Here is a 20,723-nt window from a genome sequence, read left to right on the forward strand (position 1 = left end):
CGGAGATGTGTTGTTGTCGATTTAACCCATTTCACTGCTTTTGAGTTTTGTGTCCCACCCGCAGAAAGGTGAGACTTCTCCTAAGGCAGAGAAATTCAACACAGTTTCACTGTGACCTGATGTTTTTGAGTTAACTTTCTTATCTCCTGTGTGCCTAGGAATATACTGTTAATTTCTTGTTTCTTAGTAGTGCTTGGTGGTAGAAAGTTTTAAAACTTCTGATTTTTTTTTCCCTCGAAATTTGGGGAGAAATTTTATGACACTTTGGAAAGTCACAGACATGCTGCGAAATCAGTCAGCACTGAGAATCAGTTTTAGAACATTAGTACTACAAATTATTGACTTTCAAAATTGCTGAATCACAAATATTCAGAAAACTTAAAAAAATGTCATTTGGGCAAATTCAGCTCTTTTTGCCTTTTTACGATATAAGTGGTGCTGCTAATGAATGATTAACAGGAAATACTGTAAATTATTAAGTGTGAGGATAAACACATTTGGAGAAGACAAGATTTTGTGATCAGCAATCTTATCTGTTGAGGTTTTTTTTTTAACTCTTGGAATTATGTACCAGAGATTTTAGATATGAAAGTGTCTTACTGCCTTCTTATTTGAGTGTATATTTAGAGTGAATTCACAGAATGGGAAAGGACCTTAGAGAACTCTACTACCAGTTTTATAGATAGGGAAACAGATCTGTAAAAGGGAAATGACTTGTTTGACAACCAGTTCACAAGAGTTAGGATTAAAACTCAGATTGTCTTAACTTCTAAATTACCACTTTTTCCACTACACCATACTGGGTGGTTTATAATGACTATATTGTTTATTTTGGCAAGTTACCTAAAAGTCTCCATTTTTCATAACTATTGTCTTTTATCAGTTCAATGAAATTGGTAATTATAGTTTGCTGCAACAAGCATGATAGACTTTTTTTTTCCCTGAATTTAACATTTGTTTAAAAACTTCCTCTTTGTTTTAATTTGATTTTCACTGTTTCATTTCCTTCAGTTTTTTTGCTTAGTTTGGTTGTTAAAACTTTTTTCTTGCTCCACCCTGCTGTTTTGGTATGCTTCCATCTTATTTTCAGAGTTAACCCCTTCTAAAGAATGCTAGTTCATTCCTGTATCACTGGATGAAAAATGTCACTTAGCCATCCTGTCCCTTCATTTCTTTACCTATCAAGTGAAGGTCTCTAAAGACACTTGTAACTCATAATAGTGTATATTGTAAGGTCCCTCTCAGGTCTGGCATTCTGTGATTTTGAATGTACTTTAATAATTTGGTGGGTTGCAAAACAGCCTCAGAAGCTCTGTTAACTACTTTTCTGCAGGCTTTATTATTTATACCACTTTCAAGCATATTATTGCTGGGTTTAATGAAAACAGATTGTTTAGTAATACAAAGAGCATCCAGACCCTATTTACTCAATTACCGATTTTGGCTCAGTTTTGGTCCCAGTTAGAGGTGTCATAACATAGGAAAAAGAATACTGTGCTGGGAGCTAGGAGACAGGTTCTCATCCCAGCATCCCAGCTGTATCATTAACTCAATGTATAATGTCAGACAAATTGCTTCACCTCTCTGATACTCCCTCTTTAAATTGAAGTTGAGTTAGATGATAATCTCATCCAGCTCTGAAATTGGTTGATTCTGAATTTTACTATTTTCTAAGGTTAAGACTAGGGGAAAGAGCAGTAGATTTATAAGCAGCTCTACTTACTACATTTGTGATCCTGAGTGAATAACTTCATTTCTCTGATCCTCAGTTTTCTCATCTGTAAAATGAAGTTAAGCTAGATTTTTTTAAGGACCCTTTCAGTTCTAAATTCTGTGAGCCTATGAATTCTTGTGTGAAGACTTGAACTCTAGTCTTGGACCCACTGTTTTCACTGTGTGAACTTGGGCAAATCACTTTCTTGATTCGTGTCCCAATTACTCTATTTAAAGTGATGAATTGAGCTACCCTTTTTGAGTCTGAGGAAACCTTTTACTTATTAAAAAAATTAATCCTTCAATGAGAAGAAACCCTCCTCTCAGTAGTTATATCACCATCCTTTGGTAGAAAAAAGCATAATTATGAAAAGCTGCTATAAATTCAGTAACACTTTAAATGAATTTATTTTTTGTTAGGCACAAGTGAAGACAAATTCATATATATCATTCTGAAAGTCTGGGGGGAATTTTGTAATTATTGGTGTATATGTGGGTTCTCAGATCCCTTGCATTAATTCCAATTGACCCATAGGTCAGGAACAATTGGACTAAATAATTTCCAGTGTCCCTTCCAGCTCTAGGATTTTGTGGTTATGTTCCTTGAGCATCTGGGAGAGAAGCCCAGATACCAGTCTAAATTGGTTTAATACCCCTTTAGTGAGTGGGACAAGGAAGATGCAGTGCTTAATTCTTCCTGAGAATTGAGGCATTGTGGTGTAGTGGAAAGGGTTCAATATTTATCACTTGTGTAGCAAATGGAAAACCACTTTTTCCCATCTGTAAAATGGGACTAATACTTGCACTACCCCACAGGGTTGTGAGGAAAGTGATTTTTAAAACCATCAAGTACTATGTAAATGTGAGGAGTTGTTCCTGGATTAGTACCAGTAATGTTGTGAGCTACTCTGGGAATATTGTGGCAAAAATGTATGAGAACTGTGGATTGTAGCCATGGAATGATTCATGTGTGGACCTGAAGCATAATTCTGGAACTTGACCTTTGACTGTTTCTGTGAAAATAAATCTTTATTGCTAGATGCCAGCGGGAAACTGTAGCTATTGGAAAGTTGTTAAGGGTGTGGTGCTAGCATTTTTATTTCACTAGGGAATCATTTATTTCTTAGAAATAAAGTAACATTTAGCCATTTAATTTAACATTTTTTTAATTTAAGAAATCTGATAAGAGGATTAGTAAAGCCCAGAGCTAATAATCTACCCAGATGTCAATGGGCATGATGGTGGACATCTGGTAGTGTAGAGATGTTGACACATTAGGACAGATAGCTGATACACATTTTTAAAAGGTCTTATAAGCACATCATGAGATTAGGTATATGCAATACCAGATTGAGAGACTGCCATTGATTAGTTGGTAAAGTAGAGGAAACAAGAGATAACTAGAGGAGAAAGATGTAGAAAGAATTGTGATATAGTAGATAGAACACTGGATGGCAAGTCAGGAAACCTGGTTTCTTGTTTTGTCTTTGCAGCTCATCCACTATGATGTTGGGTAAATTACTTTACTGATCAGGACCATTGCATTTTCCTCTATAAAATTAAGTGGTTGGACTAAGTGATTTTAAGTTCTTCCATCTCTTACTGATCTAGGCTTTAGGGTCCTTTTCTTTCTTTTTTTTTTCCCCCATAATTTTACACAGAGATAATGGAGGAGAGGATATCTATAGGAGTGAGAGTTTAGTTGTAGAAGGTGGCTGGTTTTTAGGGAATTAGATATTCATTTTGGGAATAACATCCAGAAGGGAACCAAATAATGCTAGTCAGAAAGAATCATATTGATAATCTAGTCCAACAATTTTTGAAGAGTGGCCCAAGAGTTCCTGAGATCCTTTTGGGGTTTACAACATTGAATTATCTTCATAAAATATTTTAGCAACATTTAACTTCTAATACAGTAAAGTGTTAACATAACATAAAGAAAAGCTTTTGTGGTTGTAGAGCTTCAATAAAATTTTTTCTTTTTCTTTTTTTTAAACTCTTATCTTCCATCTTAAAATCAATACTGTGTATTAGTTCCAAGGGCTAGGCAATGGAGGTTAAGTAACTTGCCCAGGGTCACACAACTGGGAAGTGTCTGAAGCCAGATTTGAACCCAGGACCTCCCATCTCCAGGTGTGACTCTCTTTGTTAAACCATCTAGCTGCCTGGTCCTCTGTAATTATTAAGAGATTAAAAGAGATCTGATGCCAAAAAGTGTGAGAACTTCTGGTTTAGTCTAGTCCCCTTAATTTCATAGATGAAGAAACCCTTCAGAGATTATGACTTGCCTATTAAGTGACAGAGCTGGGATTCTTGCAGAGTAGGGCCAATAGCAATCCTATAAATGAGTGATAGTGAAACTTTCAGAGAATGAGTGCCAAAATCCTCATGTTGCATGTGAGCCCCTCCCCCCCTTTGCCCCAGACAAGGGAAGGAGGAAGCTCTCTCATTGGACTGTTGGGCAGAGGGGCAGATGATGAGAGAAATGTCTTGAGGCACATGTGGAGAGGGGGAAAGGAGCAGCCTCCTTGGCACATGTGCCATACATTCTCCAATACAGCTGTTGATTCTCTATTTATGACCTTAGTCCTGAATAGTAAGTTATTGGAAAGGGAAACTAGGGTCTTCTTGATAGGAGAAAGCCTTACGGGCATAAAGAGAAGTGTATAGGGTTCTTCTATAGGAGAGAAGGCAGTTCAACTTTTCATATTCCTTCTCTTTTCATTCTCTTATCTTTCTTTTAGTTACTCCCTTATGTCTCCTGCCTTTAATGACCTAGCATGGACTGAAAGGATGCCTTTCAATTTAGAGATGCTTTCTTTCTTTGCCAGTTCTTGGTCTTTAGTAGTCTTGGGGACAGATAAGCAGCAATGCCAAAGAAAGTGGTTCAGCTACTGGTGTATTGGGGGAATAGGTATTTTTTAATAAGAGTAAGACATAATAGCATAATTAAATGTAAGATAAATACTTTAGAGAGGAGTTAGTTTATACAATATGTACCTTTTGTGGGGTGGGTTGAAGAAAAGCATCTGAGAGAACTTCCAAAAAGTATAGAATTTGGAGTTGGGGATCTTATGAATGGAGGCTTGATGAAGTTTTAGGCTAATTAGGATAGATAACACTCTCTGGGTTGATTCCAAAATGAGTTGACTTTCCAGGATTTAAGAAGCAGTGTCATGTAGGAGGAGTATCAGATTGAAGCCAACAGACCTAGTTTCAATCTTGACTCTGCTTTTTGCAACTTGTAGGGATAGGTAAGTCACTTTACCTTAGGCTGGTCTCCATCTCATCATCTATAAAGTGAAACAATCGGATATGAAAAGGTTGGGGTGGGAATCTCTTTGCGTTCTGAATCTATCATACTGTGTTAGGGATGATTCAAAGCTTTGCAGAATGGCCTGGGATCAAACTTGCTTTGCAGGAACAGAGCTGATCTTTGAGATCTGTCTCTCTGAATCTGATTTGAGACTGAATTGACCTTTTAGAGAAAGTCTTGGTGAGGCTCTCCTAGGAGGGATGGAATGTCCTTAAGTTTTGAAGCCTGGTGTTCTCGGTAGCTGTTGATCACGCCATCATAGATTTTAAGCTGGAAGGGACCTCAGAAGTCTATAGTCTACCTCCTTCATTTTACAGATGAAATCTGACATGCATCCTTCAAACCTCTTAAGTTTTTTTCCAGAGTTGGTTCTTTAGGCCTTCCGGGTGGCTTATATGGCCTGTAGCTATAGCTGACAACTAGTTACCTGTATAGCTTTTGTCGGTTGCTCATCAGCCAGACAGGAACTTTAGGTCCTGGAAGTAATTCCTTTTGCAGAGGTAAGACATGTAATATGGAATGCCAGGCTGGAGATGTGCCAGCCAGATATGTGCCAGAATCAGTTGGGGGGGAGCATTTTTCCTATAGACCCATGTGAAGGGATTTTTAGTGAGTTCTCAGTACTATCCTCCACATCTCAGGGCCAAAGTGACTCAGAAATAGCTAGTATCTAGTTGGCCTCACTTAATGAGGGGGTGTGTTGTAGTTAGCTGAATCTTTCTGCATACTTAGATGGGAGGGAGGGACATAGGAAGCTGTCCAAAGGACTTTGTAATATGGAGACCTCTCTAGTGAACAAAAAGTTATTTTTCTTTCTTCAGTGACATGTAGAATTTTCTTCTGGGGTTGCCGATGAGAAATTCATGTTTTCTGGTTTAGGGAAGCAGTTTGGTGTCCTAGAAAGAATATGGTACAATCAGAGGCCTATATTGGAATGGAGTGACACACTCAGCTCTATGTTTTACCCTGGGCAAGTCATTTCCCATCTGTGGACTTCAATTTCCCCAAAAGTAAAATGAGACTAAGTGAGTTTTTGGGTTCTAATATTCTATTTATCTGATTTTGGGAGGGGGGAAGGGGAAGGTAGGGCTCTTTTTTATATGGCAGGGGACAAAGAGTAGTTCTTCTATGCTCAATCCCTCAAACCACCAGTCACTGTTGTTTCACACACACACACACACACACACACACACACACACACACACATATGTTTACAACTAACCTCACCTTTAAATATTATAGCAGATTGCATTTATACTTATAAAGTTCACTTTAACATGGAACACATTTTATCTTAGTTTTTATTGATCCTACTAGCAGCAGATGCTATACTTAAGAATACTTGAAGCTAATCATCTCTTGTTTATTTTTTATCTTATTAACTTTCTAGCCTGTGCCTGGAAAGATATGAACATCACTTAAGAAGGCACCTTACCTTACTCTGATGCTTTGCATTAGTATATGAGACACTGTTGACTTTTCTCTTCCTGACAGCTCCCAATTTTTGATCTTTGCATAGTAGTTTTACTTTTCAGTTTGAAGGATTGCAGAATACCCAACATCAGCATGACTGAGGTGATAAGGGCAAATGAATTTACTATTGGGGAAGGAGAGGAATTCTCAAACCAAAACACATGTCTAGTGATGACTCAGTGGCATACTTGCATGTGATTATAACATTATTTTAACATGCCAGTCACCAAGCACTTATTAAACACCAAATATGTGCCCCTATCTTCAAGCAATTTATATCAGAGGAGACTTTAGTTTTTATTTTTATATATAAAATAGACAAAAGTCATTTTGGTGGAGGGAGAAGAGTAGGCATTACTAGTAACTCAATGGAATCAGGAAGATCTTTATGGCTTAGGGAGCCCTTTAGCTGAGCTTTGAAAGAAACTAGAGACTCTAAGAGGAGGAAGTATGTTTTATAGGTGTTTTTAGTCCTCTGAAAAGTTGAAGATCACCTTGTATTTGTAATTACCTTATTTTCCAACATATAGTCCTTGGAAAATCCATCACCCATATCAGAATTTTCTCATATCAGAAAAAAGGCTACAAGTAGTCATTAAATTAATAATTCTCTAGAATCCATAATGACTTCTCATTTAGTCATTTGCCAAGTAATAATATCATGTTAACCTTGGCATTCAGGACACCCTGAGAAGCAGCCATTTCTCATATAAAATATTACATACCTATAGACTTATATCATTGGTTTCTAAACAGATCTGTGACAGACTTCTAGGTGAGAAAAAAATGACTAAGTGAATGTAATCGCACCTTTTTTTAATATAGTTTTTGTTTTGTTTTTTGGGAGCTAGATATGACTTTAAAAGTCATTTAGTCCAATCTTGCCATTTAACATATGAACAAATAGCCCAGAGAAGAGAAGTGAAGTACTTAGGATTACATAGAAAGTTAAGGGCAGTTGTAGGAGAAGAACCTGAAGCCTATCCTAGTTATTTCAACTTCTTACCAATAGGAAGAAACTTCCATTTGTTATAAGAAATATTTGTTGGTCACCCTATCCAGGCAGAAAAATACAGTACATACACATGGTATATCCCTACGACAGTCCCTTAATTTCTATTCTGTTTGGGTTTTCCAAAGAATTAACAATTCTTAACTTTATAAACTGTGGGTTAGAATTTTGTGTTTTATGTATATAGGTTACTAGTAATTACAGAATTACCTAATTGTGGAGGAATAAATTTGGAGTGATGAAAACATGTGCTTTTCTTGTAATGTTTCCCTTTTTTTTTTAACCCTTGGTCTATGTTTTAGAATCAATACTGTGTATTGCTTCTAAGGCAGAAGAGCAGTAAGTACCAGGCAATGGGTGTTAAATGATTTACCAAGGTCACAAAACTAGGAGGCCATATTTGAACCCAATATGTATGCTTTCCAGGCCTGACTCTCTATCCATTGAGCCACCTAGCTGCCCCCTCTTAATGTATCTCTTAATAAAATATAATTAGGAAAGGACTCAGTTCTCTTGGCTCTAAGACCAGATATTTTGACTCATATCTCTTAAACTCTGGGATTGAGAAAATATTCACCATTTGCCCTTTTCTAGAAACAGAATTAGTTTTCCTACTAAATGTGTATGGTACCTGTTTATTCTAAAGGTCAGTCAAGAGTAATGTTGCCCAGAAAACAGCAAAACCGTTTAATATTGCATATTTTATAGATCATTTGGTTAACTTCTGAATCTTGTTGTAAAAGTATGTAAATTATGTTAAAATAAAAGCTGCATGATCTTGCCTCTGGGCCTCATTTTTTGTGCACTATAAAATGAGGGTCATTGATTAGATGATCTCTAAAGTCTTTCTCACTCTTGATTCTATGCTCCAAATTGGAGACTTAGAACCTTTCCTGTTCTGATATACTCTTTTCACTTGAATCTGTCAATTGAGCCTGATATTGACTTGTAGCCCTCTGCCTTCAGTAATTATCAGGCTGTTTCCAATTTGCAATTAGAATTTCCATTTTAAAAACTCAGAATACTGATTTTGCAGTAGGGACATAGTGGACAGAGGATCCCCAGCTTCTGGGTTAGGAGAACTTGAGTACAAGAACTGTCCTTAACATAATTAGCTCCGTAACCCTGGTCCAGTCATGTAAGCTCTCAATGTCCTAAGCAAACTATAAGACTGTAAAAATACCAGAGTTATCAAGCTGCATTTTGAAAAGGGAGTTTCCAGCCTGTGAATTCCCAAACTGATGAGAGCATAGATAGATTCAGATCTCCCCAAATACTCTTATAGAGAAGATCTGGTTAAGTTTTGTTTGCACGTAAGTGCAAAGAAGGAATGGCAGGAGCAAGATAGGAAATGGTAAGAAATGTGATGAAATATGTTCTTTCCCTTCCTCTCATGCTCTCTGTATATATTTTATACTCTTTTCAAGAGAATTTTTATTTTTTATTTTTTTTAAACATTAATTTATTTGGTCATTTCCAAACATTATTCATTGGAAACAAAGATCATTTTCTATTCCTCCCCCCCATCCCCCCCTTCCATAGCCGACGCACGATTCCACTGGGTGAGAATTTTTAAAATAGGTTATAATAGACTCTGGGCTTTATAGCAGTCATTCCATCTTTGGGGAAGTTTCCTGAAACTCTTTTATAGATTTAGAATGATTAAAGAAAACTATTCTCTCTGTAAGAAGCCTGTGTTTAGGTAGTCTGGAAGATCCCATTAAGTATTGAAGCAATGCTTCAATGCTAAGTTTCAGTTTTCAAACTGAATTTGTCTCCAGAGATAAGGAACTTGTTTACAGGAGTCTATCTATCTCTGCTTAACTCTTGTGAGACTGGTAGTCTCCAAAGCATATAGTTTATTTTTAAAGTTGTACTTTCCCTATGGTGAATGGAAGTGTGGGCCTTTTCCATGATCAGTTTTCATGACCATATCAATATCATATCAATGATATGACCATAACAATAATTTTGTTTACTTTACTTTAGCAGTTAGTTTGGTCACATTTTAAAAATGCTTTTAAAGCGGATATTTTGGGGCAGCTAGGTGGCCTAGTGGATTGAGAGCTAGGCCTAGAGACAAGAGGTCCTAGATTCAAATCTGGCCTCAGATACTTCCCAACTGTGTGACTCTGGGCAAGTCACTTGACCCCCATTGCCCTAGCCTTACCACTCTTCTGCCTTGGAACCAATACACAGTATTGACTCCAAGATGGAAGGTAAGGGTTTAAAAAAAATAAAGTGGGATGTTTTGGAAAGACTTAAAAACAATGAGTACCTGTATACCTAAGATAATGTTCATAGTAAAATTCTCTTTTTAGTATCAAAACATGAGGGTTGGAAGCTTAGAAATTATTTTTCTTTCATTCCAAATTGGAAGGGGTTGGTAGAACTTGAAAAGTGGGAAAACCTATCTTTTCTAGTCTATGACTAAGCAAGAAGAAAGAAAGATTAGCCATACAAACCAGCATTAAGCATAATCCTTTGTAGAATATTAGCTTCTTGAGGGAAGTGACCATTACTTTGTGTTCCTACTACCTAGCACTGTGTATTACTCATAGTCTGCCTTAATAAATATTTGTTGAATTAAATGGGAAGGAGTAGTGTTTTTGGTTTTATATATCCAGCACTTGACATAGTCGTTTGTGTTTAATTGGTATATTAAATATTGAATTTAAACCATATTGAATTTTCTTGTGTTAATCTAACTAAAATATTTAATTTTTTAAAATTTAGACATTTATCCCACATAAGGTTTCCCCAGTCAATGTTGTTTCACACTAATAATTTTGGTATATTTATAACCAAATCTCATCTTAAAGTTATGTGCTCTGTTGTAAGTTCAAAGAGCTACTTTATAACCTTGTTCCCATTTGACTCATTGCCTCATTTAACATTTTTCATCTCACCTGTTTTCCTAGAGCCAGCCGTAAGCATTAGATTAAGGGAATATTTGTATGTATACTTTAATATTAAAGGACAGAAATATTCTATTGAAAGTAGAATATATTTTATTAAGTTCTATTAAAATTATTGTATTTTACTAAAAATAATTGGATACGGGCAGCAATGACTAGATAGAGCTCCAAGCTGGGAGTTGGAAGGACCTGAGTTCAAATATGGCCTCAGATACTTCATACCTGTATGAGTCTGAGCAAGTCACTTGACTCCAGTTACCTGGCTCTTGTTCCATCTCTTTTGTCTTAGAATTAACAGAAAGTAAGTGGTTGTTTTTTTTTGTTTTTTTTTAAACCCTTACCTTCCATCTTGGAGTCAATACTATATATTGGCTCCAAGGCAGAAGAGTGGTAAGGACTAGGCAATGGGGGTCACGTGACTTGCCCAGGGTCACACAGCTAGGAAGTGGCGGAGTCCAGATTTGAATCTAGGGCCTCCCTTCTCTAGGGCTGGCTCTCAATCCACTGAGCTACCCAGCTGCCCCTGGTTTTTTTTTTTAATTGAGTAAAAGTATAATGGAAAGGCTATAACAAGTTGAAGTGGAGAGCTAACCCCTGAATCAGAAAGACTTGGGTTTAAGTCATAATTGATTTGTGACCCCAGGCAAGTTAGGTCATATCCTAGTAAATTTTGAAAGACTCCTTTAAGTTGAAGAGGAGGTGTGGCTCTGACTTCATAGAAGAGAGCCTGTCACCAATAATTTAGTATATCCATGAAGCCTCAGTCTCATTCTTCTCTTTTTACCACTACCCCCACAAGCCCCCAAACGTATAAATGTCTTTCTTTTTTGTGATAATTGATAGAGGAGGGAAAATAGCAGTATTTCGTTAAGAAAACAATATCCCAAATACTGAGTTTGGAATGTTTGTTAATGATAGTCTCCCTCAGTTGGCTATGATATGTATAATATCGATACTGTCATCTAGTAATACATATGCACCTTGGGATATTGGGGAAATTGTGGTTTTGGAGCCAAAGGACCTGGATTCAGATCAAATTAAACTACTTTGGGGCTCACTTTCTTCAAAATGAGTAGAGTGGATTGAATGAGTGGCTATAGCCATTTGCTTTGTACTCATATAGGGTCAAAGGACCCATATATAATTCCCATCCATTTTAATAGAAATATTAACTCTAAAAAGTCCATCAAGGTCAATTAATGCCAAATAAACTTCATTTCCTTTTTAAACTGAACAACTCTATGAGTAGATGAGGGAAATACTGGAGAAAATTAGGCTTCAGTAAAACATTTAAGAAAGTATTAAATACTGCTGTGATGGACAAGATGGAGAGATATGGGCTAGGTAATAGTAAATTAAGTGTATTTGGAAATGGACAATCCAGGGTAGTAGGTGATTAATGCCAAATGAATTGTACAGAGATCTGGAAGTGAACCCCTCTTCCATCTCTTGTGACTTACTTTTTTTTTTTTTGCGTGTAGGATATTACAACTTTTAGTTCAGTAAATCTCAACTCTTGTAAAGACCAGTGGTGGATATGCCTCATTACTCTATTAGATTGTAACCTCCTTGAAGTTAAAGACTGCCCCCATTTTTTTCTTTTTTGTATTTTCAGTGCATAGCAATATTGAGATGAGACTTGTATTATAGGACCTGTAGCATTTTCATTTCTATGCAAAGCTTATTGTTCCCTTCCATCCAATGCCTTGGTAAACATTTTGCAGTATGTCATTGTCTATAAGAATAAGCTGGCATTGTAGGGGTCTTGAGATAGGGAGTCCTAACAATAAAGCAGTGTCTTTATTGAGTAGGTTGTCAATAGGATAAGAACATGGTCTGAATTGCATTTGTTGTATAGGTTTCCTCATTAAAACAGTATGTCATGAGGTAGTGGAAAGAACTTTGGAGGCCTTGATTTTCCATTTTCCCTCTGAATTTCAGGTTACCAACTTGTCAAAATGTAATCTAATTAAAAAACCATTCATTAAATAAATATCTACAATGTGCCATGGCACTGATCCTTGGGACTGGAACTAATCTAATATCCTTGCCTTCAGAAGCATATGCTATATTTTATATGCTTATTCCAGTAATGCTGCCATTGTTCTAAAGACATGCTTTATAATTTCTGCTACAGATTAGTAAAATATGTAAAATCAGCAACAGGGACTTCTCTTGGGAAATCTCATTGAGGTGAGGTTTGATGGGGTAGAGATTGGATTCAGGGAGGAGGATGAGGAGGAAAAGTTGATTTTTTTTTTTAAGGTTGTAGAGTTTTGAAGAAGGAACCTTTGGTAGTAAAAGTTTTGTAGACTGGTTCAACCATGCTGGGAACCATAGATATGCAATTGGGAAATATGGTAAGTACCTTTGGAACTCCTCTTTGGGTATTATGCTGTAGGGTTGGTTTTACATTCTTTTGAATACACTCAGTGGAATGTCTGGAGATAATTTTTTTTTTTCTTGTGTGACCTAAGAAGGATATGTTAATAACATGGACAAAGACTGTAACTAAATTTTACCTTCATGGTTCTTAAGGAAAAACTTTTGATAAGAAATGCATAGAATAGAATAAAGATTGTCAGGGGGATCCTTAATATATCTAAATGGTTTTACTAGAATTTTAAGAATTACCTGTTTATACTCAAAATGTATATGTCAATCATAAAGCATCAAAGTAGGTTCCTTAAAGACCTCTACTTGGCAATTTATTATCTATTTTTTAGCTATAAAGGATCTGTGCTTGCCCCTGTGTTGTTAACATTTTTTAACATCAGTGATTTGGATAAAGATATGAATGGCATGCCTATCAAACTGACAGATGACAAGAAACTAGGAGGGATAGGGAGAGTGTAAGATGACAGAAACAGGATGCAAAAGGCAGGCATATTGGGCTAAATCTAATAAGATGAAATTGAATAAGGATAAATAGAAAGGCTTAGAGGCATTTTATTATGGTGGATAGAATACTGGCTTCAGAGGCAAGCCCTAGGTTCAAGTCTTACCTAAATAGTAATTCTGTGACCCTAGGAAAGTCACTGAACCTCTCCTTGCTCCAGGCAAATCTCTAAGATTGGGATAACATTGGTAGAGGGTTTCCTCTACATTCAAATAGGAGAGGGACGTTTATTTTCTCTGCTCTAGAAGTCTCTTTTTTTTTTAAATTACTTAAACTCCATTAAGAGAAGTGTAATATCCAACACAAGGGAGGTCAAAAATTCTATTCCTTTTGATCTAGTAAGATCTTTTTTTTTTTTTATCTAGTATATCTGTAGTATCTCTAGTTCTTAGTCCCTGGTGGACATCTAAAGTCTGCAAACTCCTGAGAGCCTTTAAAACCCAAAGGACTTTCCAGAGATGTTGAACTTGTTTTGTTTGTAGCTAATATTTTTATTAATCAACTTTCAAAAAATATATGTACACACATATTGTTGGGGAGAATTTGACTATCAGAAAGTTTTAGAATTCCCAAGTTAGGAAAGACCCCAAAATTCCAGAGATCTAATTCAGGGAACCAGTCAATTTCCTTAGGATTTTTAACTTTTTTATTTTTTTTTTAATTAATATATTTTATTTGATCATTTCCAAGCATTATTCGTTAAAGACATAGATCGTTTTCTTTTCCTCCCCCCCACCCCCCATAGCCGACGCGTAAGTCCACTGGGCATTAGATGTTTTCTTGATTTGAACCCATTGCTTTGTTGATAGTATTTGCATTAGAGTGTTCATTTAAAGTCTATCCTCTGTCATGTCCCCTCAACCTCTGTATTCAGGCAGTTGCTTTTTCTCGGTGTTTCCACTCCCATAGTTTATCCTTTGCTTATGAATGGTGTTTTTTTTCTCCTGGATCCCTGAAAGTTGTTCAGGGACATTACACCGCCCCTAATGGAGAAGTCCATTACGTTCGATTATACCACAGTGTATTAGTCTCTGTGTACAATGTTCTCCTGGTTCTGCTCCTCTCGCTCTGCATCACTTCCTGGAGGTTGTTCCAGTCTCCATGGAACTTCTCCACTTTATTATTCCTTTGAGCACAATAGTATTCCATCACCAACATATACCACAGTTTGTTCAGCCATTCCCCAATTGATGGGCATCCCCTCGTTTTCCAGTTTTGGGCCACCACAAAGAGCGCAGCTATGAATATTTTTGTACAAGTCTTTGTGTCCATTATCTCTTTGGGGTACAGACCCAGCAGTGCTATGGCTGGGTCAAAGGGTAGATATTCTTTTGTCGCCCTTTGGGCATAGTTCCAAATTGCCCTCCAAGGATTTTTAACTTTTAAGGAGCTCACATTTTATTTTATTTATTATTTGTTTAAGATGTAAACCAATTTTTTGTTTTTAGATTTATTAAATTTTATTTTAATAACAAATTTATACATAAGTTTTACAAAGTCATATGATCCATATTATTTCTCTCCTTCCTTCCCCCATCCCAGAGCTGACAAGCAATTCAATTTGGGTTATACATGTATTATCATGTAAAACGGGGATCCCCAAACAAAGGCCAGAAGGCCATATGTGGCCCCCTGAGGCCATTTATCTGGCCCCCACCACACTTCCAGAAGGGGCACCTCTTTCATTGTTGGTCCTTGAGAGGAGCACTGAATGTGGTGGTACCACAAAGAGCTGTGTCGATCACGTACAGTACTACTTCCTGTGATATAATCCTTTGCATGGCGCCTTGTTCTTAGAGTAACTGAATGAGAATGAGGTGCCACGCAAAGGATTATTTGGCTGCACAGTGGAAGACATCAGCATGGTGAGTGGAGATCTGGAGGAGGGGATTCCGCACTGTGTATACTGCAGCCTGGTATAGTGGTGGCGGTGATGGGCCTGTGCAAGGTGTGACAGGCCCAGCATTGCCTTCATTACTGTATACAGGCATCAGATAGCATTGATCTGTCCTGTGACATCAGTGGTGGGCCTCTATTGTGAGAAGCCCACCACTGCCACTGGGTATTTTATAAGACATCCCTTGGTTTTTTTTTTTTGGGTCAAATTAATATAAGACAGTGTCTTATTTTCAGGGAAGCATGGTAGTACAATGGCCCCCATACTCCCTATTATAGGGGCCATTATGTTGTGCATCTGGGTGAGTATGGTTGCCATTGTACTATGTGGGGGAAGTAAGGAATGTGTTTTTCGTATTATGGTCTATAATTACAGATCCATAAAAAATTGCATGGGTTTACCCATGCAATCAGATTCTTGTGTGAGTTCACAGATCACATGCGGTTCACACAGGGTAGTGTGAACTGGAAAGGTGGTGGAGGAACTGTCTTTGTAATCATGGCTGGTTCCCACACTGCACCAGTGTGAGCCTGAGGTAAAAGTGGAGTTCCACCAATATGGCCACTGGTGAGGCTGAAATGATGTGGACTGGGAAGGCTGCATTGATGGACTCAAATCAGACTGCATTGATGGGCAGTGCAGTCTGTATGCCTCCGTGTGGGCAAAATTATTGCTGGTAAATTATTTTTGTAGGGCTGTGTGTGTGTGTATATATTTGCCATCAGCATTTGCAAAACTCCACAAGAAAACTTTCCTAGTTTTCCTTGGCATTCGACAAGAGTAATGATGTTCGTGGTTCTGCACAACTTCTAATTTTTATTTGTGGGATGACAATTTCGAAGTCACAGAAGAGCTTTCTGCACTGCAAAGCCTCAAAGGAACAACTACAGGAGAGGATGTCTATGAAAAGGTTTTCCAAACTGTGAAGCATTTGGAGCAGGACTGGGCTAAACTAGCCAGTATGACAACTGATGGTGCTCCTAGAATGGTGGGGTCTAAGAAAGAAGTATTTGATCACATTAACCAAGAGATGGACAAATGTAACTATTCTTATCCAATAGTCATACAGCGCCACATCCACCAATAAGCGCTACTATGTAGTAAATCACTGAAGTGGGACTCTGTTATGAAAATCTTGGTATCTTGTGATAACTTCATAACTTGTGGTATCTTGTGATAACTTCATTAGAGCTAATGCACTAAAACAGACAATTTCAGGAATTTCTATCTGAGCTAAATGTTGCCTATGAAGATGTTCTGTACCACACAGAAGTCCATTGGCTGAGTCGAGGGAAAGTTTTGAAATATTTCTATGGCTTACTTCCACAGATTACAGCTTATATGCTTTCAAAAAACAAAGAAGTACCAGAGCTCAGTGATGCAGAATGGAAATGGCACCCCGCCTTTTTGACAGATGTAACAGAGCTACTCAACAGTTTCAAAGTGCAACTTCAAGGAAAAGGGAAGCTTATCTCTGATATGCAATCACATGTGAAAGCATTTGAAGTAAAATTAGGCCTTCTTATCAAACAAGTGAAGGAGGAAAATTTCTGCCATCTCCCCTTAACTCAAAATTGGTTAGCGTAAAAAAAACCCTTGATTGCATTCCCAAAAGAAACATATGTGAATTCACTGGAAAAGTTGCAAAAGGAGTTCCAATTCAGATTTAAAGAGCTTCATCTCCATGAACAGGACATATAGCTTTTCTGTAACCCATTTTCTATTGACATTGAAAATGTGGATACAATCTATGAAATGGAACTGGCTGAACTGCAGAATTGTGACTCTCTGAAAGACGCATTCAAGTCAAGCAGCTTGCCTAATTTCTATGCATCTCTCCCCTCTGAGACATATCCTAATCTCAGGAACCATGCACTCAAAATGGTAACCATCTTTGGCAGCACTTTTGTCTGTCACAGACTTTTTCCAGAATGAAACATCTGAAATCTCCAACCAGATCTAGACAAACTGATGCACACTTGCATCACTTCTTATGGCTAGCAGTGATAAATATGGAACTGGACATTGACCATCTCATTAGCCAAAAGGAGGCCCATAGTTCCCATTTAAATACTGGTCAGTTTGTTGATTTAAATTTACTTGTTCTTTATTTTAAATATTGTATTTGTTCCCATTTTTTTTTTACTTTAAAATGAGATATGTGCAGTATGCATAGGGATTTGTTCATAGTTTTTTTAGTAGTCCGGCCCTCCAATGGTCTGAGGGACAGTGAACTGGCCCCCTGCGTAAAAAGTTTGGGGACCGCTGATGTAAAACATATTTCCATATTATCCTTTTTTGTAAGTGAATAATTTTATAGAACCAAAACCCCAAAACATATATCCAAATAAATAAGTGATAAATCATATGTTTTCATCTGAATTCTACTCCAACAATTCTTTCTCTAGAGGTGGATAGCATTCTTTTTCATAAGTCCTCAGAATTGTCCTTAGATTGGAAGCAAAATCTATCACTTCTGATCATTCCATATAATGTTCTGATTCTGCTCATTTTACTCTGCATCGGTTCATGTAGGTCTTTCCAGTTTTTTTTCTGAAATCATCCTGTTCATCATTCCTTAGAGCACAATAGTTAGTATTCCATCAACATCACATACCAACATTATATACCACCATATATCCATCAACATCATGTTCAGCTATTCCCCAATTGAGGGGCATCCCTTTAGTTTCCAATTCTTTGCCACTATGAAAAGAGCAGCAGCTGTAAATATTTTTGTACAAACAGGTTCTTTCCAATTTTTAAAAAATCTCTTTGGGATGTGGACCCAGAAGTGGTATTATTGGGACGTAAGGTATGCAATCTTTTATAGCCTTTTGGGCATGATTCCAGATTACCCTCCAGAATGGCTGGATCAGTTCACAACTCCACCAGCAATATTAGTGTCTCAGTTTTGCCTTATCCCCTCCAACATTTATTGTTTTTCTTTATTGCCATATTGGCCAATCTGATAGATGTGTGGTGGTACCTCAGAGTTATTTTAATTTGCTTTTCTCTACTCAAGTGATATTTTTATATGATTATTGATAGCTTGGTTTCTTCATCTGGAAATGGCTTCTTCATAACTTTTGACCATTTATCAATTTAAGAATGATGTCAATTCTTATAAATTTGACTTAGTTCTTTATACATTTGAGGAATGAGGCCTTTATCAGAGAAATTTATTATAGAATTTTTTCCCCCAGTTTGTTGTTGCCCTTCTAATTTTGGTTGCATTGGTTTTGTTAATACAAAATCTTTTTTGTTTAATATAATCAAACTTATTCATTTTATATTTTTTAATGTCTCTATCTCTTGTTTGTTCATAAATTCTTCCCTTCTCCATAGATCTGATGGGTAAACTATTCTATGTTCCTGTAATTACTCATAATATCACTTTTTATGTTTAAATCATATACCCATTTTGACCGTATCTTGGTGTAAGATATAATATATTGATCTAAGCCTAATTGTGCCATACTATTTTCTAATTTTCCCAGCAGTTTTTGTCAAATAGTGAATTCTTATTCCAAAAGCTGCACTCTTTGGGTTAATTAAACACTAGATTGCTGAGGTCATTAACCCTTAGTCTATTTCATTGATCCACCTTTCTGTTTCTTAGGTAGTATCAGATTGTTTTGATGATTACAGCTTTGTAATGCAGTTTACAATTAGGTGCCGGCATCACCATCCTTCATATTTCTTTTTCATTAGTTCCCTTGATATTCTTGACCTTTTGTTCTGCTAGACAAATTTTTTTTTTCTTAGTTCTATAACAGTGATGGTGAGCCTATGGCCTGGAACTCTGTGGGCACAGGTGCTGCCATCCCCCTCATACCCCCAAGTTCATTACTAGAAAGGCAGAGGGACTTGGGCAGAGCTGCTTCCTTCCCCTTCTCCACCAGGCCTGATGATATTTTTTCACATCAACTGCCCCTCTGCCTAGCAGTCCAATGGGAACACTTTCTCTCTCCCCTGTGTGGGCTAAGGGGGTGCAGGCTAAGGCAATCAGCAGTGAGGGGCCAGGCGTGGTACATGTCCTGGGGAGCATGGCACTCCATTTTTAAAAGGTTCGCCAACTGATCTATAAAATAGTTTTTTGGTAGTTTGATTTGTATGGCACCAAATAAGCAAATTAATTTAGGTAAGATTGTCATTTTTATCATATTAGCTCAGCCTACCCATGAGCAATTAGTGTTTTTCCAGTTTAGATCTAATTTTATTTGCATGAAAAGTTTTTTGTAATTGTGTTTATATAATTCCGGCATTTGTCTTGGCAACTTAAATTCCCAAGTATTTTATATTGTCTAGAGCCATGATGACAAGCCTATAGCATATAGAGACCTTTCTGTGGGTATGCTCACCATCACTCACCAGAGTTAGTTAGTAGAAAGGCAGAGGGACTCTGGCAGAACCGCTCCCTTCTGCCCTCACCATGCCATACCTCCCTACCTCTCCCCAGCAGCCCAGTGGAAGTGTTTACTCCCTCCCCTGAGTGGATACTGGTGCCACTCCCATCCCATTCTCCTTCCCCTATGTGGGGAGGCACACAAGTAGTTGGGATGGCAGGGTACTGCATGAGGTCTCTAAAAGGTTCACCATCACTGTTCTAGAGTGATTTTAAATGGAGTTTCTCTTTCCAACTCTTGCTGCTGAGTTTTGTTGGAAATATATAGAAATGCTGGTGATTTATGTGTGTTTATTTTGTATCCTGCAGCTTTGCTAAAGTTATTAATTATTTAAACTCGTTTTTTAGTTGATTTTCTAGGATTCTCTAAGTATACCCCAGTCATCCAAACAGGAATTAAACATTGAAGCTGCTCTTTATTTTGCTCAAATGAGAGAATATATACACATTGCTTTGCAAATCTTTAAGTACTATGTAAATGCCAATTATTATGATTATGATTATTATTACTACTACCTAGAAAAATGGGGGACATTATTAACCTTACCCCATTCATCTGAATCCTTTCATGCTTGGTGCTGATGGAGCTGGGGAGCTGCCTCTTCCGTGAGATAGGAGGTACGGAAAAGGGAATGGTAAGAGATAGAATGGTTGAAAAAAGGCTAAGATATTCAATATTACTTTTAAGTATTTCATATTGTAAAATGAAGGGACCTAATAAAATGCTAGTTATATTTCTAAGGTCTCTTCTAGCTTGAATACTCTCTTGTACATGTATTCCTCTTACTTATGCAAATCATAATATATTTACTCCTTTTCTTTTTTTTACTTTTGTCTATGCCTTTATGTAATTCTCTATAAGGGATACTTTTCACATGCTAAAGACTTTTCTGTGTGTTTTAATATTATTTGAAAAGCTGGGCCATATCAAAGTATTCATCTGATGCTTTATACACTGCATGATTGGTCTACTTTCTTTGCTTACTCATGCCTTTAATGATATTTTCATGACTTGTTTATAATTCAGCTGTCAAGTTCACATATGGCTTCAGACACTAGCTAGGTATGTCAAAAAAACAAACAAACA

General features: G+C 37.1%; 1 protein-coding gene across 6 annotated transcripts in view; it reads left to right on the forward strand.

The window, feature by feature from the left end:
• The window catches only part of ARHGAP17 (Rho GTPase activating protein 17), a 131,003-nt gene that overhangs the window by 932 nt on the left and 109,348 nt on the right, over positions 1-20,723 (forward strand). The gene's annotated exons all lie outside the window — the stretch shown is intronic.

This window comes from Monodelphis domestica, chromosome 7 (genome assembly GCF_027887165.1).
Source record: "Monodelphis domestica isolate mMonDom1 chromosome 7, mMonDom1.pri, whole genome shotgun sequence".
Lineage (NCBI taxonomy): Eukaryota > Metazoa > Chordata > Mammalia > Didelphimorphia > Didelphidae > Monodelphis > Monodelphis domestica.